At 44.9% G+C, this 25694-nt stretch overlaps 1 protein-coding gene across 5 annotated transcripts in view; it reads right to left on the bottom strand.

Annotated features, from left to right (window-relative positions):
- TMCC3 (transmembrane and coiled-coil domain family 3) overlaps window positions 1-2229 on the bottom strand; it is a 295326-nt gene extending 293097 nt beyond the window's left edge. The window contains exons 1-2 of one of the 5 annotated variants that reach the window (XM_027593439.2): window positions 1784-2198; window positions 1003-1297 (exon numbers count right to left, since the gene is read on the bottom strand). The gene's annotated coding sequence lies outside the window, so the exon portion shown is untranslated. Of the gene's footprint in view, window positions 1-1002; window positions 1298-1783 lie in introns of all 5 variants that reach the window. The other 4 variants (XM_027593440.2, XM_027593444.2, XM_027593442.2 and 1 more) reach the window with 4 other exon arrangements.
- Between the last annotated feature and the right edge of the window lie 23465 nt (window positions 2230-25694).

The raw sequence follows: 25694 nt of genomic DNA, 5'->3' as shown, positions 1-25694 counted from the left end.
TGAGAAGGAAGCTGTTCCAAAGCCCAAATTAATTATCTTCAGCAGCATCTAAACAATTAATATTATGTGATGCGTCTGCTCGTCAGACTCTTTGGCACATCCACTAGGAAGCCTCAAACCACGCCAAGTACTCAGCCTCTCAGCTGCAGAAATCCCTTCACCCCAAAATAAGCAAGGTTATTAGAAAAAGGCTTTGCTGATTCAGCTGGGAGCCCTCATCCACTCTGGCTTCTGCAGCATCTCCTAACAGCTCAAGTGGGGCCTACAGAAGCCTAGGATGAACACTGAATATTCCAAGGGTTGAACACATAACATCTAAACGTATATCCAGGGGCACCTGGGTGGCTCAGTCAGTTAAGCAGCTGCCTTTGGCTCAGGTGATTATCTCAGGGTCATGCGATCGAGCCCTGAAGTGGGCTGGAGGGTGGGGGCGGGGGGGAATGCCTGCTTCTCCTTCTCCCCCCGCCTCATGCTCTCTTTTGCTCTAATAAATAAATAAAGTCTTTTAAAAAAAGGATTCAGGTATATCTAATCATAGCTGATTAGTCATTTCTCCAGAATTATACTAGCAAAACTATCAGTAAGGCCAGTCTGCCTTTTAATGGGTCCCAGGTTCGAGGATGTACATCCCATTCTGGTAAAGAGGATGGTGCCCCGCCCCGGAGTTGCTTGAACTCTGTGCTTTTTTTCTGACACTCCAATCGGATATGACCTCTTTAATATTTCTGAACATTCAGCCAGCACAGATTTCTAGGTCATCCTTTAAGTATATATATGTATATGTACACCATACTTTAATTTGTCATCCATTTCAGGATGCACCATTATTTTATGTAAAGCTAAGAAAGAGAATGATGCTGTCAGTTAAATTAGAACAAGCCACTGATTATAAGATGTGTCCTGATCAGAGATGTTAAGTTGTAAAAAAATAATTGTGAATTATGTGCAAACTATTCATGTCAGTAGTTTGAAGCAATTTTAATAGAATTTTTAAATTATCACCTGTATGAAGTTATTTCTGTTTTAGACTCCAGTGAGCACACACTGGGTTCTCTAACGCAGAAACGAGTTATGTAACGGCTCTTCTGCTCACTTCTCTTGCAACAGGCCAAGCCAGGTTCGGTGTCACTGCCTCCGCAGAACACACACGATTAAGCGATGTGGCAGAATGGCTATCCTTCTGAGATCTCGAATTCACTCGTGCGCTCACCCGCTCTCTCGAAACTGCCTCTGAACCTCTGTTGTCAGTGGTAATTTTCTGGGTTTACCACTAATTTCTCACTTGCTGAATGAGAGGCTAGAACGAGATGGATTTGTAAGCTTTAACATCCGGCTTCACACTAATTTATTTTAACTTTAAAAATGGTAAGAGTCAGCTGGCAAACATGTAACAGGCAGGCTCTAACAAGAGAGTCCAACTTTTGTGAGTGCTATGTGCGAGGCACAAGAGCAATTGCTTTCCACACAGGGTGTCGTTTAATCCGTGAGGCAGCTCTGTGAGGTAATGTGACTACGCCCATTTGACAGATGCAGAAGCGGCAAATACCTGCCAAGTAGGGTCTTTTTTTTTTTTCTTGTTTCAGATTTATTTACAGGTCACATACCATAGAGATCGCCCTTTAAAAGGAACATTCGATGGTTTTAATATATTCACAGAGCTGTGCAATCGGCATCCCACTCAATTTTAGAATTTTTTCCTCACCCCCAAAGGAAACCCCGTATCCTTTAGGCGTCGTTCCCCTTCAAGCCCCACTGGCCCAGCCCCTGGCAACCACTCGTCTACCTTATGTCTCTGTAGAGTCGCCGATTCAGGACGCCTGTGAATGAAGTCATACAATATGGGCTCTTCCCAAGCGGGATCCCGAGCCCAGTGTTGTGGACTGCAGTCCTACCTGCTCGCCTACCTCGGTGCAGGACAGAGATAGGGTCGCAAACGAACCCCTGCTCAAGGCTGGGGGGAGAAACAGCTCCGAAACAACAGCAGACGGTATGAGACCGTACCCAAGCGCCTTTCGGAATCAGGAGGAGGCCAAAGTGTGCAGCCGCCCCGGCCCTACCGCTCTCCGCCGCGCGCACGCGGCTGGTGCAAGCCGGCCTTCCCAGCAGCCAGTCGCCCCCTCACCCTTGCACACTCCGTAGCTCGCCTGGCGGCTCTCAAACAGGGAACTTTCCGTGCCCTCTCTGGCCAGAGCGAGGGCAGCTTGTGGCCTTGTTTCCGCACGCAGCTTTCCTCAATCAACCACAAGCCGCAGCTGGGGCCTCTCCCCTCCTATAGCCTTGCTGGAAGTTTCAGTCTTTCTTTCAAATCAAACTGCTGCAGATTTACTCAGCGCCTTACCCTGGTATGTGGAGAGACACAGCGCTCAGGGGCATCTGCACAGATGACTCTCTGCTGGCTATTCGCATTTGTCCTGTACCCTCCTCTGCCTTCCTCTCTTGGCCCTGAGCCCCTGGAAGGCTCGTCTCTAGGGCTGCATCGCCCAGACTCCCTTGCCCCCACTGCCACCCATGGGGCTGCCTGCAAAAGGGGGGGCAGGAGGAGAGAGAGAGAGGCTGGGGTCTTTGATCTCTGGCCCCTCTCTCTCCTTTTGGGGCTAGGGCTGGTAGCAGCTTCCTTCTGTTGCTAGCTTCTGGATGTCTCCTTATCCCTCGATGGTTCCCTTTAAAGGTCCCTACTCTTCCCCAGACCTTTGAAAATATTCTCTCCATTAACTTCTTTTCGGTTAAGTTCTTCTGAGATGCCCTCTGTTTCTGCTAGGACTCTGACAGCTATGGTAGCCTTCAAAGACTAACGCCGAAAGGGGACAGGCAGAGCTTGCTCATCTGCCTGCCCCAATATCTACTTTTCTTCTGCCTTAATAAAGTAATACTTGGGGCGCCTGGGTGGCTCGGTCGGTTGGGCGTCTGCCTTTGGCTCGGGTCAGGATCCCAGGGTCCTGGGATCGTGCCCCGTGTTGGGATCCCTGCTCAGTGGGGATCCCCTCCCTGCTTGTGCTCTGACTCTCTCTCTGTTTCTCTCTCAAGTAAATAAAATCTTAAAAAATAATAATAAAATAAAACACTTTATTTTTAGCTGGGCAGGTGGCTACCCTTAATAAAGATCTCTTTTACCAGCCTCCTTGGCAATTAGCTGTGGCCATGTGACTTTAGTTCTGGTAAGATATAAGCAGAAGTGAAATATAGCAGCCTCTGGGAAACCTTAAAGAGACCTAGGTCATGTTATCTGGCCTTTTCCTTTGGGTTCCTTCCTCTGTCCTACTGCTTGGAACATGATTCTGATGGTTGGAGCTCCAGCAGCTGTCCTGGACCATGAGAATGAAGGTGCACCTTAGGGATGGTGGGCTGGAAAGCCTGAAGGAGCTTGGGCCCCTGCATTTATAGAGCCTCTATAAAGGAGCGGGGGGGGGGGGGGGGGGAATGCCTGCTTCTTTATAGAGGCTCTATAAAGTCACCAGCCTGGACTGCCTGCTTCTGATCCTCTTTTATAAGCCACACTTGCTTAAGCCACTCTTATTTTTGACTGTGCAGCTGAACTCAATCATAACTAAAACTGGTGCGTTAAATTGGAAGACAAGTGGGGGTTAGCAGAAAGAACCCTAGACCTTGGAGCAGAAGATGTTGGTTCAAGCTGCGGCTCTTCCATTAAGGGCTGTGCAATGTTGGCCTTCCTGAGACTCAATTCCCTATCTGCTATGCTGGGGAAATAGTATCCACCTCACGTAATCACTGAGAAAATGAAATAAGGTAACATTTGTTTCCCTGTCCAGCACATGGCAACCACGTGGTTTTCAGGGCATGGCTCTGGGGTTAGAATGGAGGTGATATCCTGCCTCTACCACTTATTAGCTGTGTGCCTTTGGGAAAGTCACTTGACCTCTCTGAACCTCCCCTCTCTCGCCTTTTAAAGTGCAAGACAATAATACCTGCTTCACAGGACTTTGAGGGTAAAATTAGAGAATGCATGTAATGCTCTTATTCTATGACCTAGTACCCACGTAGCACTCATTAAACAAAGAACTACTGTGTTATGGTCATTATTATTATTTTCTAATCATTATTATTCTCTAATCACTTTTATATCATCTTGTGATGACTGTTTTCATTTTCAGTCTTGGGATCTCCTATTCCCATGACAAGAGCAATGTTTATATACCATTATAGCCTTCACTGTTCCTAGCTCTGTACCAGAGCCAGAAGTATTCGGTCAAACAGAAGAGAAATCATCTTGGAGGATTCAGCTGAAGAGGCCCAGTTCTGGAGTGGGTTGAGATTCCCGTTCTTAGACAAAGCTAGATGTACCAAAGTTGAAGGGTATATGGTGTGGTGGAAGAAGAGGTTGAGAAGCTGGTGAGAGTTCAGAATTAGTAGGACATTATACATGTTAACGTTCTCTGTTGTGGACAACAGAATTCATCCCAGCTAGTTTAACCAGAAGTAAATACGTGAAAGGAAGGAGAAAGCTCAGAGAATGTTCCGGAAGACCAGAGAACCAGGCTTGAATGCTACACAGTGAGAAACAATGCAGCCAGAAAAAAAATGCCCTACCTCAACATGGAACTGTTTTAATGCACACCCCCGGAAGAACCAAGTGCTTCTACTACAGAGCATTGCAGAGAATCTGCTCTCTTTCTCTGGGCTCAACTGCCATCCTGCTTCTGTGCCTCACAAGTTGGCAGAAACTGTATCTCAGACCTCAATCTAAATGGGAGAGAGTCTAAGAATGTAGTTTTTAGCTTTCCTGACAGAAAGGGGTTAGAATATGTTTGAGTGAGCCAACTCACAGTATCTGCTGTGTGAATTTTAGAGCTTTCTATTTGCCTGTGGCTTTATTAAAATGACTTGTATCAGAAAGACTATGAGGTAGGGCACCTGAGTGGATCAGTCAGTTAAGCGTCTGACTCTTGATCTCAGCTCAGGTCTTGATCTCAGGGTCATGAGTTCAAGCCCTGCACTGGGCTCCACACTGGGCCTGGAACCTGCTTTAAAAGAAAAAAAAAAAAAAAAAGACTGTGAGGTATAGTGAAAAGATCATGGGCCATGATGCCAGATAAAATGTAGGTTCTTTCTTTTCTTTGGACACACCAGATGTGTTCCTCCCTAGGGTCATTGCATTTGTTCTCTGTTAACTGGAAACACACTGGCCCTCATGATTTATCCCTTCTGGTCATTCATGTTCCAGCATAAGTGTCACCTCCTCAGAAAAGCCTACTCTGACCATCCTGCCTAGTGTGTCTCATCTGACCCAGCCTCCCATCATGTCATCCTTTTTATTTTCTTTTTACCACTTATCTGCCATTTTCTCGTCCTCTGTTTTTGTTGTCATTGTTTGTTTATGGTCTGTACTCCCCTCACCTCTAAATAGAATGGAAACTTCATAAGAGCAGGGACTTAGTCTATCTTGTCCAAGCTGCATCCCTGCAGTCCAGAAGAGTGGCCGATATATGATGATGAGATCATTTATGATATGATTACCATGGCCATCTATTGTTCAATCCTCATGAAGTGATAACTATTATCATTGCCATTTTACAGATGAGAAAAGAGAAGCCCAGAGAGGGTCATGACTTGCCCAAGGTCATACAGCAAGTAAATTGTGGGACTGTGATTCAAATTTCGGCAGCCTGGCTCTGGAGCCTGATGTCTTAATGGCTAAAGCATGTTGAATACAGGGGAACCTGGGTGGCTCAGTCAGTTAGGCGTCCGACTCTTGATTTTGGCTCGGGTTGTGATCTCAGGGTTGTGGGATTGAGCTCCGCGGTAGGCTCTGTGCTCAGTGCGCAGTCTGCTTGGGATTCTCTCTCCCTCTCCCTCTGCCCCTCCCCCTGCTCCCGTGCTCTAAATAAATAATCTTTAAAGCATGTCGAACATACAAGCTGCTCAATAAATATTTTATGGATAAATGAATGAACAGATATCTTTTAGTCATCTCATTGACACTCTGTTGGGCGTCTGCCTTTGATTCAGGTCATGGTCCCAGGGTCCTGGGATCGAGCCCCGCATGGGGCTCTCTGCTCAGTGGGAAGCCTGCTTCTCCCTCTCCCACTCCCCTTGCTTGTGTTCCCTCTCTCTCTGTGTCTCTCTCTGTCAAATAAATAAATAAAAATCTTAAAAAAAAAAAGAGAGAGTGAGCGAGAGAAAGCGAACAAGGGGGGTAGGGGCAGAGGGAGAGGGAGAAGCAGACTCCCCGATGAGCAGGGAGCCCAACATGGGGCTCAATCTCAGGACCCTGAGATCATGATCTGAGCTGAAGGCAGATGCTTCACTAACTGAGCCCCCCAGGCACCCCTCCTCCCTTGGCTGAAATGCTGATATTCACCAGGCTTCCAAATTGTGTCAACCACTCTTCTTAAGTGTCATGATTGAATGGCCATATTATATGCTGACCAGTCCCAGATCTACCATAAATCTCTAGTGCTGACTCTCCCAGAGTGATGGAATTAAACATGCATGGCTTCCTGGACATTACCACTTGAGCATCCTTTAGGCATCCCAAACTCAACAAACACAAAGTTGACTTAATCTGCTAGGTATCCAGTCAGGTTAATCCCATCCAGGCTGTGGAAAATGTGCCATTTTACCTTCTCCCCAAACAAAATCTGCTTCTTTTCCTGTATCCTCCATCCCAGTCCATATCACTACCATTTTCCCAGTAAGGTCAACAACTTGGCAGTCTTAGAATTTCCTCCCTCTCCTCATAGCCAATGAATGACCAAGTCCTATGGATTCGACCTCTCTTTTTTTTTTAAAGATTTTATTTATTCATTTGACAGAGAGAGAGATAGCGAGAGAGGGAACATAAGCAGGGGGAGGGGCAGAGGGAGAAGTAGGCTTCCCGCAGAGCAGGGAGCCCGATGCGGGGCTTGATACAGGGCTCGATGCGGGGCTCGATCCCAGGACCCTGAGATCATGACCTGAGCCGAAGGCAGCCGCTTAACGACTGAGCCACCCAGGCGCCCCTGAATTCGACCTCTTAACAGTTTTCCAATCCATCCCTGCCTTGCTGTTCCTGCTCCCAGCAGGACTTCTGAATCTCCTTCCAAGACTATATATTGTGATGGTGTCCTAACTACTTTACCCAAGTCTGGTCACACTCCCTCAAATCCATTCTCTGAATACGGCCAGCATGAGCTAGCTACAATAGCATTTTGTTTACTCTCTTCAGTGGCTCTGCCATTCATTGCCGTGCTCAGATAAAGTTCCAGCTTAATAAAAATCAACCTTGATCTGGCCCTCTCCCACATCCCCAAAATCTACATCCGCCCCTCCCCCTCTCCCCCTCTTCACCATCACCTTATGCTTCGAAAGTGGCCAGGTCACTGCCTTTCCCCAGCAAGGCCCACACAGAGCCCTGTTTGTCTCCCTGTGGAGCAGGGATCAGGGAAAGCGAGTCAAGTCGAGGGAGAGGAAGTATAACTTTTCAGTCTCCTATTTTATTTTTGAAACCCAGCTGCAGTCCTGCCATTTCATTTCACCAGACACTCAGAGAGCTTTATAATGGCAGTCCTTTTATTCACTTCTGCTGGCTCCAGCCTTTGCCTGCTATTTGAAACCAAAAGAGTCCAACAAATGCACTGATGAACAGAGAGAAAAGATATCTATTTACATGAGATGATTTGCATGGGAGGAAGAAAAGAGTCCCTTCACAGGAAGAGGGAGAGGACTGGGGAGAACCCCTCGCCAGCCCCAGGGAGTCCTGTCTGAGCAGTGTAGCAAACAGAAGTGGGCAAACAGACGATGTAGCCTCTGTTTTACAAAATCTCCTTCCTGAGGAAGCACAGCGTTTATGCGTAAGTGACAAAGTACCACACAGGGCGGGGCCCTCTCCCTCTTCGGTGAGTAATCCTGCCCAGCTTCAACACATTGAAGGTTCATATTTAGGGCTCAGCACATTGAAGAAAGACGGGGCTGCTCTGACATCTCCAGGGTGGGCTGGGAGTCCCTGAAAGATGACCTTCTTGGCCCAACCTTCAGTGTTACCCCCACAGACACCAGTTGTAGGGGGGTTGGAAATGCACCATCCTCAAATGGGTCAGTGGGCAACAGATAGCAATGGGAAAGGTGGTCAGGCCATGGGAAGAAGACGTCATGAATGCCCCACGGTACCTGTAGTGGACAGACCTGTTTGCAGTACACCCCCCAGGGACCCTCAAAAATCATTGAGTTAGACCTGAATGGGGGCGGGGGACAAAGTTCTGAAACTTCAAGATGTAAGACAAAGTCAGCAAAATGGCGGTGATCACCATTAACGTGACACATTTCAACCCACTGCCCAGGAAAATCTGAGAAAATTCAGGTTCATAGCATTAGATTTACTTTAAAAAGTTAAAAAGTGAAGGAATAAGATAACCTAGGAAAACTAAAATGGTATTCCCCATAGGACTTTCCTTTAAAGCCTTCACTACAACAAGATAGTTATGACATGTCATCTACTAAAAGAAATAGCTTATAATTTAGCATGCTGAGATTTTTCTATTAACAAAGTAGAACGGAATAACAGAAAGCTTCCAGGGTTATAGGTCTGAAAGTCACCTTTATAAAATCAGTATCTTTGGGTAGATAGGCACAGAAATCTTGCCAATTTTCCTTGAGCTCATTTGGGAAAGAAGAGGACTGGCATTTTCAAAAGCTTACTTTTAGTGCTGCATCTCCCACGGAGTGCTTGACCCAATTGTGAAATGACGTATTTTCCACAGCCTGAACCGAACTGAACACAGAGCAAATCAGTTCACCCATGGAATGGACGTCAGCCTAGCCAAGCTCTTTTCCATTCTTATAAGTGATGAGATACCGGGTTTTATTATTTTTTAAATTTTTTTTAAGATTTATTTATTTGAGAGAGAGAGTGCGTGCGTGTGCAGGTGAGCAACTGGAGGGGCAGAGGGAGAGGGAGAGAATCTCAAGCAGTCTCCCTGCTGAGCACAGAGCCTGACACAAGGTTCAGTCTCACGACCCTGAGATCATGACCTGAGCTGAAACCAAGAGTCGGACGCTTAACCAACTGGGCCACCCACGTGCCCCGAGACACTGAGCTTTAAAGTGAAGCTGATTAGTCATTAAAAAAAAAAACAAAAAACTTCTTTTAAAACACCTGAACTATGTTTACAGCTATCCCTAGGACACTCGGGAGACACAAAATGCAGGATCATTCATTCACTGGAAGATGAAGACTTGGGGAATTAAAATATTTTTCAAACATAAACTTTCAAGTAAACTAAACCCAGAAATCAAACTTCCTATGTGATAGGAATGGTCCAAAGCAATTAAGAAACCCTTATGAGATAGATACTGTTGTTATCCCAAATTCATAGATGAAGAAATGGAAGCTCAGCAAGTTTAAGTAGCTTGCCTAAGATCCCACAGCTAGTAAGTGGCAGGCCAGGGATTTAAGGCAACCTGACTAGAGAGGCTGCGTGTGAAACCAGGGGTAACTATATAGCTTTCCAGTTTCTACTACCTCTTTTCTTTTGCTAGCGTGTAAAGGACTGTTTTGGTGCCACCTCTGATCCCATCCATATGTACTCTTACCTTTCAAGTATCTACCTCCTTCTCTAGAAAGGAGGTCTAACAGGCTTAGCTTGGATTGGTGTCCATATTTAAGTTGTGGGGACGTGGGCTGGAGAGCCCCTGAAAGGCACCCACTAAGTCTTAATGAGTTCTTCACAATCAGGACTTGAATAACAACCATAAACAATAATTTTAGGGAAAGGCCAAGTGGGAGGATTACCAGCATTGATGATCTGTTATGTGCCAAGCACTCTGCTAAGAGTTTGAAATACAGTACTCACTTATTTTTATACCACAAGAACTACAGGAGATTAAAGATTATCGAAGAATCAATCAAAACAATGCCAGTGTCAGATCATGGCCCAGGGTCCTGGGATCGAGCCCTGTACCAGCTCCCTGCTGGGTAAACACTGGGACCCAGTGGCAAAAAAAAAAAAAAAAAGTCACAAGAACTATTGTAATAGAAAGTGGGGGGGGGGGCTACTATTCCTGCCTCCCTTTAGACAGATGCAGCAACAGATATCTTGAGATGCCAAAATTACAGTGAGACCCCCCCCTGCTCCCCAATCTCCTCCCTGCTATACAGGATTCATAATGGGAATGAAGGAGAACCTGTTCCACATCTCCTAGAGCTCTGAGTGAAATCCAAGGATATAAGAGGGGGTCAAGGAGAGGATTTGGGGGTGCCTGGGTGGTTCAGTTATTTATACATCTGCCTTTGGCTCAGGTCATGATCTCAGGTCCTGGAATTGAGCCCCATGTCAGTTTTCCTGCTCAGTAGGGAGTCTGTTTCCCCCTCTCCTTCTGCCCCTCGCCCTGCTTGTGCACATGTGTGCTCTCTCTCTCTCTCACTTGCTCTCTCTCTCTCTCAAATAAATAAATAAAATCTTAAAAAAAAAAAGGATTTGGAGAAGACAGTTGAGGAGACCTTTTTTTTTTTTTTTTAAGTAGGCTCCACACCCGGCGTGGAGCCCAACACAGGGCCTGAACTCACAACCCTGAGATGGAGACCTGAGCTGAAATCAAGAGCTGGACACTTAACCAAACGAGCCACCCAGGTGCCCCAAGGAGATTTTTTTAGAGGCTTTGCTCTGCTTTAACGCCTCTCCTCTTTGGACCTCAAGCCAAAGGAGGCTAAGCACACACAGCTGGATATCCAGGGTTGAGCAGAGTTGAAAGAGACCACCCAGAATAGAGAGCCATCCACGGGGCCTGCAGGGAACCTCCAGAATTCCTTTGCAAGAGCCCTGAGAAGAAGAACCAGCTGGAACCATCCTGAAGGCCCCCTAGGAGTCACCAGCTTTAATCATCTGTAAGGCCTGGAGAACACAGAGCTACCAGACCAAGCACTCACTCACCTGCCCCTCTCTCCCTCTCATCTCTACCCTACCTCCAACCTTGGAGCAGAGAGAAGATGGCAGCTGGCAGGTAGAAGTGAAGGTAAGTGGGGAGAGAAAGAGAAGCCGCAGAAGCTGTCAGAAGTTTCATCCAGATGTAGAAGAGGATCCTCTTCTCCTCCTCCAGCCTCTGAATGAAGTTTAAAGAATTAGTGGAAGGGAAATATAAAACTGCCCTTTTTAAAAGTAATCTCTGTGCCCAGTGTGGAACTCGAACTCACAACCTTGGGATCAAGAATCACATGCTCTACCAACTAAGCCAACCAGTTGCCCCGGTAGAAAATTGCATTTTGATTATATCGTGTGCTCATGGTAGTCCCTGGCGCCCAGGGGCAGAGCAACAGAAATATCCCCTACAGTCACACAGAATGAAATGCCGGGTAAAAGCAAGGCTCTGGCGGATTGCGGAGGGAAGAAGATAAAGGCTCTGAGGTGAACGGCTTCATCTAACTGCATGATAACATTTAAAGAAAAAAGAAATCACAGGCTTAGGATTTAAATTCTCACTTCAAACCGTGATCAGTGAATGAAGAGGTTTCTGTGATTTCCCTAAAATAGTCTTTATGTCACTCAGGCAGAGGTCTAATGAAGCCGAAAATCAGAGGCAGAGATGGATCCTCAAGACTGATGAATTAAAAAACAGATTCAATTCACAGTTTCACCAGGCCTTTCAGGGTGTTTGTTGGGAAAAAGTGGTTCTTCCCCTGAGTGCTGGGATGGAGATATTTTGTAGGTGTCAGCTAAGCCTGAAGCTCACAGAGCTTCCTGAGCTAACAAAAGTAGCCTCGCCCCTCATTCTGATGAGGCTGGCCCTGTCTGGCTCAAAAACACTGTAAGTTCATCAAGTGGTCACCTTGCAAGGAGATGTCCTCATGGCCCACCCCATCTCTGCTCGTTGACTCCAGACATACAACAAGAGTCAGATTCCCGCACACCCTGAGATCAAAGTCAGACCTGGGAAGAGAGGGCTGACATACCAAAAGCATTGCAATGTTATGGGAGAGAAGAATTCTGAAAGTGTTGGCAAGAGAAGAAAATAATTTTAGATCGGATCAAATTTATGTTACAGGTATCCTCACTGAAACTTCTGGATTCAGTGTACTATATGAAACAACTAGAACAGGTTTACCCATCTTGCTTGATTGTCTGAAACAGAGTATCCATGGGGGCCCATGCACATGAAGTTCAGACGCTCTGCCTTCCTTAATGAGAAGGGAATCCAAAGGCTTAAGGAGAAAGGACTAGTAGAGGGGATTCATAATACCTGATCTACTCACCCAGTTTTGGAAAGAGGAAAAAAACAAAACAAAATACTCCACATGGTGGTGAGAAGAGTATTAGCATTCTGGAAAAATACTTGCCCTCTTTAGGCCAAGGATGAGAGTTCGAGGTGCTTCCACAGACAAGGGTTTCCTGAAGGGGTTAACCTTCCGAGGGAGCCGGGTTCTGATTCCCGAAACAAGCAGAAGGCTTAGGTGTGACTGACGGTGCCTCATAGACCCCGGGGTCTTTAGGGCTAAAATACACAGGCACTAAAATGTTTGTACTTTTTTTTTTTTTTAATTAACTTGTATGACAACAACAAAATCTAAGTCTGGGGAACAGAGGACTGACTTTAGTCATGATGATGGAGAGTCACAGTCTTCACCCAATTCCCAGACCTGAGGCACCTTCCAGACCCAGAGCTCCTTGAGGAAAGGGAAGACCAGATGCTCTTGAGGACGACCCTACTGAGTAATATTCCACTGTGTGTGCATATATATATATTTACATTTACCAGGGCAACTGCGACCTGAGAAAAGGGACTTAAACAGGCCTGACAGGATTATTATTATCTCCTAGCTAATGCTAATCCCCAGAGCCTCCAAATACCACCTCTGGTAGGTGTAAGCAAATTTATGGAAAACAGGTGATAGCAGGGCTCACTCACAGTAGGACCATTCATGGTGAGGCTCGTGGATCCTCGCATTCTATAGTTATTTCCAAAGTGCTTGAGTGCTTAGTTGTAGCTGAAGTCCTAGCAGAATAGTCACCGCTGGCTCCCTGACCTGTGATGTGAATCTCACTATGGTAGGAAGGGTTAAATGGAAGTCTCTGGAACGATCCCTCTATACTGAAATAATAAAGGTGCTTTGTATATATTAAATCATTTAATCTTCACAATAAGCCTGTGATATAGGATCTATTATCATCCCCACTAACAGAGGAGGAAACTGAGGTGCAGAGAAGCTAAGCAATTTGCCCAAGTTGACCTAGCTAGTAAGACTGGATTCAAACCCAGGCAGACCTACAGTCCATACACCATACATCAACTGAGATGTTCGCTGCAGAGAGGAGTAACGGAAAACAGGTGGTGGAGGAAGGATGTTCTAAACACCGATGGTGCCTTTGTGAATATTGCAGAAATGACGGTTGTCAGGGCTGTTCACAGCGAGAGGGGTAGAGACAGTGGGTATGTGCATAGGATTTGAAGCCAGACTGCATGGGTTCAAATCTCAGATTTATTGCAGAAGACCCTGGGCAAGTTTCTTAACTTCTCTTTGGGTCAATTTCCCCATTTATAAAATGATAGTCCCACTTTGTAGCATTTTTATGAAAATTAAAGGAGTTCACAGATAAAGTACCTGGAAGGTAGTGTTTGCTATTATCACCTTCCTTGCTTTATCATGTATATTTTTATGCAATTAACTGATTTTATATTTTATATCCTTTTGTTCTTTTTACAAGTTCTTTTTATAAATTCTTTGATACAACTATTTTATATAGGTTGTATTAATGATGATTAACCTTAAAACTTATTCCAAAGGTCACAGAATAACATGATGGGTTTGTTACTAACCTTGAGAAAGAATGTCCACCAGTCAGAAATCCTGAACTTAGAGCCAGAGTCAGACACTGCTGTGACTTTAGCTCCCTCCTTTTGAAGAGAGGGCGAGTATGTTCATATTTTTACAAGGAATAATGGCATTATCTCAGGCTATAGGAAACTGCATGGCTTAAAGGTAGATTTTCTTGGATGCTTTGCTGAAAAAGAAATTATGATCATGGTGAGTGTTCAGTGATATTCATCTACAGTTATCCAATTTGTTATATTGGTCATTGACCCAAATGTGGACGGTAGTATTAAGTGCAGAGTTCATATGGTAATTATTTGTTTAATGACATTCTGATGTGTTTTTTTCCAACACCATCAACCAATTCTCCCAATTCTCAGCAGACACTGACTGGCTGTTCTACAAATTTAACTCAATTCTGATGCTGTCTACCTGCAGATAATCGTCAGTTCCCACAGGTTAAGGGCTCACTCCATAAGACTGTTTGCACTTCAGATGCCAATCAAAAGTCTAGGCTTCCACTTGTGCTTCTGACCAACTAGCTGTAAATTAGAAGTTCCCAAAGCTCTTTCCTCAAGTCTAATTTGCTAGAACACCTCACAGTACTCAGAGAAACATTTGCTTCTATTTACCAGCTTATTGTAAAGGATATGAATGGAAGCCAGAGGAAGAGGTACATAGGGAGAGATATGGAAGGGTCCTGAGCTCGGGAGCTTCTGTCCCCGTGGAACTGGGGTGCACCATCCTCCCAGGTGTAAGTGTGTTCACCAAGCTCATCAAATCTTGTTGTTCAACAGTTTTCACAGAGCTTAATCTGCAGTGCCCCCTCCTCTCCTTCCCAGAGGTTGGTGGACGGGGCTGAAAGTTCCAGACTTTTAATCACTTGTCTTTCTGGTGGCCATCCCCGTCCTGAGGCTATTTAGGGGTCCCACCTTAGGTCACCTCTTTAACATCAACTCCGGTGTGCTCAAAAGGGGCTCCTTATGAATAATAAGACCCTCCTATCACTTAGGAAATTCCAAGCATTTTAGGAGCTCTGTACTAGGAACCAGAGATGAAGACCAAATATATATTTCTTGATATAAATCACAATATCACAGTCATCCATACCATTAGATTTAAGTTCCATGAAGACCCATTTTCTCTCTTGTTCACCAAGGTATCCCCTGAGCTAGTGCAGGGTTCTGCACATGGGATTATCTCAATAAATATTGGCATTCATGACCCATTGGTTTTGAATATGATATTAGTATTATCTATTGCTGGATAACGAATTACTACAAATTTAGCAGCTTAGAACAACATACATTTATTATCTCCCAGTTTCTGTGGGTCAGAATTCCAGGCATGGATTCACTGAGTCCCCTACGCCACGGTCTCCCCCTGGAAGCTGTAATCACAGTCTTGGCCAGGGCTGCAGTCCTACCTCAAGGTTCGACCGGGGGACTATCCACACGTAAGCTCACGTGACTGTTGGCAGGAATTAGTTCCTTGTGGGTTGTTGCGCTAAGGACCCCAGTTTCTTGCCTGCTGTCAGTTGGAGATTACCCTCGGCTCCTGCCATGTGGCCCTCTCCCTAGGGCAGCTCACAGTGTGGTGACTTGCTTCATCAAAGCGAGCACGGAAGAGGGTTTGTCAGGAAGAGGGACGTTGCAACCTACGTAACATACTAATATATGTGTCATCACATACATTCCATTACCTATTATGCTCAGAGGCAAATCGTAGGACCCACCCACATTCAAGGGCAGAGAATTCTACAGAAGCATGGATACAAAGAGGCAGGGATCATTGGGCACCATCTGAGTCTGTCTGCTTCAATAATTCGCCAGTAAATACCCTCATCATATAAGCTGTAGCCATTCTCCAAAGAAGGCAGAGTAGTTAATGTCCGAGAAAGGCCAGAGGGTCCTCATTAGCTCAGACTTCACTATCTAAGTCCCTGCTGTTGCCAGTTTGCACAGGGAACCAAAGGTCATCTTAAGATAAAAATATTCACTAATATTAAATTAGTCCACACTCAAACAAACCTTTCTCCTCTTAATGCTCGTGTATGTCCTCATCTCGCCAAGAGCTGCCTCTTGCTCATTGTGTGAGTCTGCAATGCAAATACGATCAAGCCAGTTGCACAGGTGCCTCAAAAGAAAATTACTAGAATTAAAAAAAAAGAGAGAAAGGAAATTATTCGAGTACCAGAGCCTTAGAAGAGGCTCTTGGGAAAACTGATGAAGCCCTCAAATGATTTTGCAAGACTGATTCTTGTTTTGATCGTGTTGAGCAATTTAAGTATAAAATGTATCCTGCTATCATACCATTTTGGGATAAATATAATGAAAAAAAATCAGCAAAATAGATCTTTTTTTTTTCATTCTAAGAAAATTGCCTGGATGCAAAAATAACCTAAATAACCTAACCTTATGTGTAAGAAAAAATAAAACTGTCCCATAATTTTATTTTATTTTTAGTATTTATTCTAAATTTGGGTCTGTTGTGAGCTGTGCCTGGGTTGAAATCCTAACTATGTCCATTACTAGCTGTGTGATCTTGGGCAGGTTACTTAACTTTTCTGTGTCTTAGTTTATACAAATATAACAGGGAGAGGCTGGTAATAATAATGCCCATGTCACTTACTAGGCCGTCACCTTGAGCCTACTGACAAGCCTGTGAGGCCAGTGTCAAGGCAGGTGCCTTTGACACTTGCAGCTGGGGCGAGATGTCCAGGTGTCCCTTTTCTGCCTCCAAAAGGCTGGGCCTCGGCAGCATAAACCAGAGTGGCTGAGTAATTAAGGGCAGGGGTAGCAGCAAGTTAAGGATAACTTCCTCTCTAACCGCTTTTGGAAAAAGTCCATCTAACACGAATCCACCTACAACAAAGACCAAATAATATACTTGCACCTCGCAAGATACAAGAGCATATAAGTAACTTTCCAAAGGTTGGCATAGAGCAAGCAGTGGATTCAAAGCCAGCTGTAAGTCACTCCAAAGCCCAATCTGATGCTTTCTCTCATACACTTCTCTTTGCACAGCCCAGTGGGTTGGAGGATGGGCAGGGAGGACAGGCCTGACTTGGGGGAAATGCAACAGCACTCGGAAAATAAGGGGTCAGATCAATAGCCAACCCAAGAAAATCACTAGCCTTGCTTCCTTCCCTTCCTCAACTAACCCCTTCGTCTCTTAGCTCTTCCCTCCCTCCATCCCCACCTCTCATGTTCCTCCAGTGTGCTGCTTAAGAACATTTTTGAATAGTACCCTGGAGATAGGGAAAAAGAAACAATCTAAATCGAAAAAGCAAATAAATCGATATTGAACCATCTTCCAGCTGTTCCGTCTGAATGGAGAGAGAAACCCAAAACAAAGCCCAGGAGTGTTAAAGTTCATTTTCAAAACACAGTGCATGCAGTGTTCATTCTTTTTTTTTAATAATTTTTTATTGTTATGTTAATCACCATACATTACATCATTAGTTTTTGATGTAGTGTTCCATGATTCATTGTTTGTGCGTAACACCCAGTGCTCCATGCAGAATGTGCCCTCTTTAATACCCATCACCAGGCTAACCCATCCCCCCACCCCCCTCCCCTCTAGAACCCTCAGTTTGTTTTTCAGAGTCTATCGTCTCTAATGGTTCGTCTCCCCCTCCGACTTACTCCCCTTCATTCTTCCCCTATCTTCTTCTTTTTTTTTCCTTAACATATATTGCATTATTTGTTTCAGAAGTACAGATCCGTGATTCATCAGTCTTGTACAATTCACAGTGCTCACCGTAGCACGTACCCTCCCCAATGTCTATCACCCAGCCACCCCATCCCTCCCACCCCCCACCTCACTGATATGAGGAATTCTTAATCTCAGGAAACAAACTGAGGGATGCTGGAGTGGTGGCAGTGTTCATTCTTAATGGACCTGTGGAATGAGACAGAATCGAACAAAACCGAGGCAAGGGTCACTGCTTGGCAGGTCAATGACACGGACGTAAGTGGCGGAGTCCGCACGCAAACAAACACAGCAAACTGAGGTGCTGTTTGGGGCTAGGAAGGATCAACAGCACCTTTGGAACCTGCGATTCCAAGCATGAGAAGGGCCCTTCTTGTCTGCAAGTCACGGCATCTCTGCTTCTTCAGATGTGAAGTAGAGAATAAGCAAAATCCTTGGAGGCCAAGCCTGGAATGAAAAGGAAAATGCAATGCTGGTGTCCGAGCGGTGTTGCTTTGGAAAACAGTCAATGAGGGGAAGGGAAGTATTTTATTCTCTAGCTGGGGCAGGGTACAAGCCGGGACCAAAGCAACTCGTGCCACTGTGCAAATATTCTCATTCAACTTTGACTGAAACTAAGAGACTGTAGCTAACAAACTAGGCGGTATTTACCTCTGTCTCACTGACGAAAGTACACGGAGAATTCAAAATCCTGGGCTTATATTACTCTTCTCAGTAAAATGAGGAAAGGGGATTAGAGAATATTTATACCCCAGAAACCTCAGAAAAACATGGAACAATAAATATCATCCAGGTGGGTCAAATACCTTAGGTTAAAAATCTAATCTCCCATAATCCTGATCACTACAGTTTCAATGTTTAAGGATAAAAAACTCTCCAACATAGGGGGCCCCTGGGGTGGCTCAGTCGGTTAAGCCTCTGGCTCTTGATTTCAACTCAGGTCATGATCTCAGGGTCATGGGATCGAGCCCCAAGTAGGGCTCCACCCTCAGCTGAGGGAGCCTGCTTTCCTCTCTCTCCCATTGCCCCTACCCACACTCAGGCGCATGCACGCACTCTCACTCTCTAAATAAATAGAATCTTAAAAAAACAAAACAAAACAAAGAAACCTCTCCAATATAGTTAACAATTTATTACACACATGTGAAAACTTTCAAAAATATAACTTTGAGGGGCACCTGGCTGGCTCAGTCGGTGGAGCATGTGACTCTTGATTTTGAGGTTGTGAGTTCAAGCCTCATGCTGGGTATAGAGATTACTTAAAAATAAAAATCTTCAAAATAAATATTTATTTATTCGACAGAGAGAGACACAGCGAGAGAGGGAACACAAGCAGGGGGAGTGGGAGAGAGAGAAGCAGGCCCCTGCTCTGAGCAGGGAGCCCTATGCGGGGCTCGATCCCAGCACCCTGGGATCATGACCTGAGCCAAAGGCAGATGCTTAACGACTGAGCCACCCAGGTGCCCCTAAAAATCTTTAAAAATATACATATAACCTTTAACCTTATGTCTATAACATCTACAAAGTTTGTAAAACATGTTTGTTATATGTTCAGATTATAAATTACATGCATTGGAATGTTATGGGAAATCAGATGTTCTTACTGTCTTTGATCATACTCCCTAGAAGCAGAACTTGAGACAGGGATTGGAAAGCACACAGTTTACTAAAGGAGTACACTTGGGAGAAAGGGAGGGAGGGAGGACAGGGCAGGAGAAGGAGCTAAGCCAAGGCACGTTCTCAGCTGGAGATGAGCTTCCGAAAGATCCCACAGGGAACTCTGCAGTGTGAATTGCATCTCAGAGTTGGTCTCATTTCGTGGTCAGGGAGCCAGGCCTTCATACCTCTGTGTCAACTGGTCATTGGCTGCTGGTTCCCACCAGGGATGGGTGTAACTTCCTGGGTGGGGTGGCTCCCTTTGGGCCGAGGGCAATTCTGCGGAGAAGGGGGCAGCCAGGAATGCTTAGCAGCCCCAGCTCACAGCACGTGGGGGAGGGGGACACACGCCAAACAAGGCAGCTGGTAAGCTCCCTACAGCTGCAAAATGAACGTACTTGCCTGGGGATGAGTAACCCACTGTCTAGAACCCCACAAGCTTGGTATGAAGGGATCTTCACCACTGTTGGTATGGTATAGATTTCTCGGTGGTCAATCACTGTATTAGCTCCCGCCATTTAAGCCTGTCTGAAATAAACATTTTGGCAGATTCCAATCCAAATACAAGAGGAATCTTCATTTTTCCACAGCTACAGACAAAAACAATTCAAAATGGATAAGAGTAAATAATATTAAAAATCGAACAGTAAAAACCTAGAAGAAAATAAAATTATTTATCATCATTTTCAAAGGGGGGGCGATTTTTTTATGCCTGGAAATAAGGAGAAAAAAAATCATAAAGGAAAAGATCAGCAGTTTTTACTGCATAAAAACATAAAACTTCTATCCGTCAGGGAAAAAGGAACAACTCTTCAGAGAGGAAGTCAAATAGTAAACAACAATTAGGAAAGAGTGCTTCTGCAAATTTGAAAAAAAAAAGAAATCCTTGACGAATACAGATTGCTAATTTGGCAAGGGGAGCGTTTTCACAGCATGCTCCTTGCCAGATTCTGGAATAAAATCCTCACCCAGCAAAAGGGATTGAAAAGGGATTAAAATATCCCTTTTCAAGTGCCCCCGGGGACTAACCTTGCACAAATTACTTCGTTGTTCTGTGCCTCAGTTTCTTTATCTGTAATATGGTGATGATGATGATAATAATAATAACAACAACAACATGGGGCTAGCAACAATAGTTAATACCTAGCTCTTTTTTTGTTGTTGTCATTCTTAGGGCTGCAAGAACAAGGTGTTCTACAAACAATTAATTGCCCATGCTTATAAAAAGAGGACATCAAGAGAAAAGGGAGATACCATGGGTGACACAGCCCAAGTATCAAGGGGGATAATTGGAAGTGGGGTTATAGAGTGAGGGTGTGTATCCTGTTAGCTGCTCCCATGCCCTGGCATGAAGCTGTCCTTGGCAGAGCCAAAGATCTAGAACTCAGGTCAGGGATCTGCCAGAGGACCCTTGACACCAATAGAGAATTCCTCCTTACCCTATTATGGCAGAGACAAAATTGGTTTCTTCTCAGGCTCCCTTGTTAGATATGGTCACGCCACCAAATTCTAGACTATAGAGTATGACAGGAAGTGACGGGTACCATTTCTGGGCAGGCACCCATCACGTATCGTCACATTCTCCTTTCCTTTTCACCAGTTGGAATCCGGATGTTGGAGACGGCACTCAGACCATGCAGACAATAATGGGTCTTTTGATAGGGTGAGCCACTAGGTGGAGAGAGCTTAAGTCCCAGAGTACTCTGCACCTACCAACCGGGAACACACACACACCGGGTAGTTTCATGAGCAAGAAACAAACTTCCGTATTCATGCCCCTCAATGACTGGGACTTATTACAATGTGGCCTGCCTTGATACAGTAATGTTGAGCTAAACCTGTTCATAAATCATACTCAAAGCCTTTCCTATAGAAACATCCTAGGCACTGTAGAACAGCAACCTTCCCAACAAACGGGGGGAGGGTCCCTAGAATTCCCACTGTGAGAGAGAATCATTTATTTGGCTTATACCTAGCAAAGTTATGAAAATAGAAATAGGCAGTAAACTAAATTGTAAAAGGTTCCATTCTTTGCGTTTTAAGGACAGCCTTCTGTTGCACCTGATTTTTTTTTTTAAGATTTTTATTTATTATTTAACAGAGAGAGAGAGCACAAGAAGGGGGAGCGGGAGAGGGAGAAGCAGGCTCCCTCCTGAGTAGGGAGCCTGATGCAGGTCTTGATCCCAGGATGCTGGGATCATGACTTGAGCCAAAGGCAGATGTTTAACTGACAGAACCACCCAGGCGCCCCCTGCACCTGATTTTCTTGAGGAAGGTACATTATAACAGGTTGACATTCCTAATCAAGAGCCTAAAGCTAAACTTTTAAAAAGTGATGGGCATCGTGTTTAATTAATTATTAACTCTTTAACTGCCTAGCTTAAAGCTTTCCAAAATAGATTAGCATCAATTTAACAGGACAACTGTTGGAAACATACCAAATTTATTTAAGGTATTTCTAGAGAAAGTCATGATTGATTGATTGGCCACCATGGTCCAGATGCTGATCTACGTACTTTAAATACATTATATCCAATCATCACAGAAATTCCCAAGGCACCTTACAGAGGTGGTAATTGAGACTTAAGAGAGGTAAGAAATTTGTCTAAGATCACCTACCTGATAAATCACAGAGGTAGATGTGTTTAGATTCAAAGCCTCTATGCTCACCTTGCAGCCTCCTGGTTCAGAAATTGAAGGTCATGGGCAGAGATTTTGATGGAAAACTAGAGGCTGAGGTACCTGGGTGGCTCAGTTGATTAAGTGCTTGCTTTCGGCTCAGGTCATGATCCCAGGGTCCTGGGATTGAGCCCCACATTGGGCTCCCTGCTCCGCGGGAAGCCTGCTTCTCCCTCTCCCTCTGTCTGTCGTTCCCCCTGTTTGTGCTCTCTCTGTAAAATAAATAAATAAAATCTTAAAAAAAAAAAGAAAGGAAGGAAAAGAAAACTTGAGGCGGCCCTCAGAGGAGGCTGCTTGGTTCTGGACCTTGAGGGATAGGTTTCTATGGTCGAGAGCAACAGGAAGCAGAAGTCGGGCCACTGTGTGTTGTCGAAAGGTCATACCATGAACCACTGGCTGAATATCCCAAGTGTGAATTGTTTTAAATACAACCGGTAGCCTACAAAGAACAGGTATTAAATCATTACATGTACTGAGCACCTACTATGTGTCAGGCAACATTCCAAATACTTTACATGGAATTACCCGGATTCTACCATGCAATCTGCATGAGACCCCTTTTAAGTAAGGACTATTATTACCTCCATTTGATGGCTCAGGAAACGAGGCACAGAGAGACTAAGGAACTTATCCAAGCTTTACAAGTGGCAGAGCTAATGTTAGCGTCGTCAGGCCCCAAAGCTCATATCTTCACCCCTATACTACAGTGCTCCCTGAGACAGCGGATAATAAAATTTCATGTCCTGTAATTCTTTTTTTTTTCTTTTCTTTCTTTCTTTCTTTCTTTTTGAGAGAGGGAGAGCAAGTGGGGAGGGGCAGAGGGAGAGAGAGAGAGAGAGAGAATTTTAAGCAGACCCCACGCCCAGCATGGAGCCTGTCTCGGGGCTTGATCCCACGACCCTGAGATCGTGACCTGAGCCGAAATCCAGAGTCGGACGCTTAACCGACTAAGGCACCCAGGCGCCCCCATAATTATTCTTACCACTGTCCTGCACAGCAGGTGCCCACTCTTACCTAGAATTAGCCTGGAGTCATCATCACACTCGGGTAAATCTCTCTCTCATTTTTATGTCTCATAGACGAAGACGGCTAGCCCGATGTAATGGCAAGAGGAAGGATGTTAAGAGCCAGTCTTGGAGATGAATGCTGCCTCTTTAAATTACTGGCTGAGGAATTACTTAACATCCCTGAGAGTCCATTTTCTCAGTCGAAGAACAGGTTCCCAACAACTTATTAAGGTAACACCATAAGCCCTGTAATACCTATTAGGTAAGCAGGTAATACGGAACAGATAATCCCTATTAAGGCGATACCTACTAGCATGTCTGGAGCAAGGGTCCCTGTTCCCCACGTGTTGGTTTCCTTCCCTCCTCCAGGATTCTAGTCCTGCACTCTGCCTACCCCCATGTGAGCAGAAATTGCTGAGTTGCATTCATTCTGCTGTGTGGATTTGAGCTGTCAGAGGTCAACACCCTCCTTTCTTTGCTAGCACTGTTACAATTTGCACCCTCTAGTTTTGTATGCCCCTCCTCTGAGACGCTCTGAGGACCTGGCTGATTCCAGAGGGAAACGTGAACCATTTTTATTTTACTAAGAGGAAAGCTGAGACACAATGCAAGATCAATGGTTTTTCCAGAAAAGTTTGAGAGAAATTCCAAATTTTCTTCCTTTCCTGCAGTCCTTCCCAGTGTTCGAACTGCTCCCTCTGGAAACCAGATGGCGGCAGCTGGTAATCAGGAACCCCTGCACGACCCCCAGTGTTCAGCAGGAGCCAGCTGGGCCTGGATTTCCAGTCATCACATCTTCTGAAACCCCCTCAAACGGCCTCTCCTGAGGGACGGCAGTTTTAGCGCAAGAGTCCATTTTATTCTGAAACAATTACCAAGCAGGAGGCGTACCCAGCCTGTGGCACTGGACAGGAGTGAGTGACGTGCTGCCTCTGATTTATGTCCATCTGTCCCTTTGAGAAAATGCTCATTGCAAGGTGATGTTAACCTCTTGTATCAGCCTCTATTTTTAGCCTCCAAGTGAGCGATGAATCAGGCTATAATCCGACAGTGTGCTTACAGGCACACTTAAGGCAAATTAAATTACGGTGCCTTAGACATCACATACATTTCTAAAGACTAGAGCCAGAATGCATTAGAGCCTAAATTTTTTTCTAAAGGACCCATTATACATCATAAGGTCGAATGTGACTTTAAAGTTTCCTCCAATTTTATTTGTATTTACTTACTTGTTTATTAGATTTATTTATTTGTGAAAGAGAGAGAGCAAGCAAGGGGTAAGGGTAGAGGGAGAGGGACAAAAAGAACCTCCAGCAGACTTCCCACTGAGCGAGGAGCATGACACGGGGCTCGATCTCAGGACCCCGAGATCATAACCTGAGCTGAAATCAAGAGTCAGACGCTTAACCGACTGAGCCACCCAGGCGCCCCAAGTTTCCTCCAATTTTAATCAAGCCTCACATGCCCACGCAGCTTATTCCAAAAGCTGGAGCTAGAAATGATTTCTCTTGGATATTATTATGCTGTGAGCTCAGACACTGCTGGTAGAAACAATATTCTCAATCATTCAGATACATATGGAGCACCTACTCTATGACAGGTATTGTCCTGGCACCGGGGAGACAATGGTGAACAAAAGCAAGACATAATCCTTACCCTCGGGGAGCTGGTTTAGTGAGGAGATGGATGTTAACCAAATAATCAAATAAATAAATGGTAAGGACTGAGTGCTGAAATTACATTATTAGGTCTCTGATTCTGTCTCTCTCCATCCATCTCTTAGCTCTGCTGTCTTCTTCTTGGCTTCCTTTTCCAGCATCCTCTCCCGATGTGACTAAGATGACCACTTGCAGCTCCTGACTACTGTGGTGCTAATAAATAACGATCCCAGAGGAACGATTAACCCCAAAACTCCAGCAAAGTCCCAGGGAAGATGATTGGTTTGGTTGAGATCACATGCTCATTCCTATACTTGTATGGAGACTGGGAAAGGAATAATCTGACTGGCCAGCCCAGGTCCCATGTGTGCTCTCTAGGTGGGGAAGGGAGGGGCAGGGTTAGTCTCCTTGGCATTGTATGGCTGAGCAGGATTCCTACGGCATGGGAGAAGGTAGTTTCCCCAGTGAAAGAATGATGGCCTAATCGATGTTTGTCCACCAAAATGTCAGAGGGATGATGTTTAAAGTCAGTCAAGTAAAAGAAGAAAAGAAGTAGCATTGTAAGTTATGCTTTTTCTGTGTTGCATTGGGCTCCTCTGAGGCACACAGCACGTTAGAGAGAGGCTTTCAGAACCACCCAGACATGGACTCAAATCCTGCCTCCCTTACGTCTTAGTGGCCTTGGACAAGTCATCTACCTTCTCTAAGACAGTTTCTTCACTGGTAGCATGGGGATAATAATTCCACCTACATGAGATTGTTGGGGAGATAAAATGATACCATGTAAACAAAGAAGTACAGTGCTGGGAGAATTGGAGGTGCTTGGTGGATATGGGTATTTAGAAATCTCCCCGAGGTATCAAGTTGTACAACAAATATTGTAGACAGGCTCCTAACTTGTGGGGTGGAGGGAGGGAATGCTGTTTGGCGATAAAAGGAAGAAAAAATATATAAACAAATTAATAAGCATAGATTCATATTCTGAAAAGTGCTCTGATGGAAGTAAACAAGAAAACCACCAACAAAAAATCTGATAATGAGTGGAAGCCTCCTTTAGATAGGAGAGACCAGGATGGCCTCCCTAAGAAGGTGACATATGGACTGAGTCCTGAAGGCAGAGAGATTACTAGACAAAGAGTTTGGGGAGGGGGTTCTAGAGAGAACAGCAAGGGCAAAGGCCTTGAGGCAGGAAAGGGACGGGCATATTCAAGGAACAGAGGGAAGACCAGTGGCTGGAATGGTGAG

The sequence above is a fragment of the Zalophus californianus genome, chromosome 9 (genome assembly GCF_009762305.2).
Source record: "Zalophus californianus isolate mZalCal1 chromosome 9, mZalCal1.pri.v2, whole genome shotgun sequence".
NCBI lineage: Eukaryota > Metazoa > Chordata > Mammalia > Carnivora > Otariidae > Zalophus > Zalophus californianus.
The sequence above is the reverse complement of the archived record's forward strand: the minus strand, read 5'-3'. Positions and strand labels throughout refer to the sequence as shown.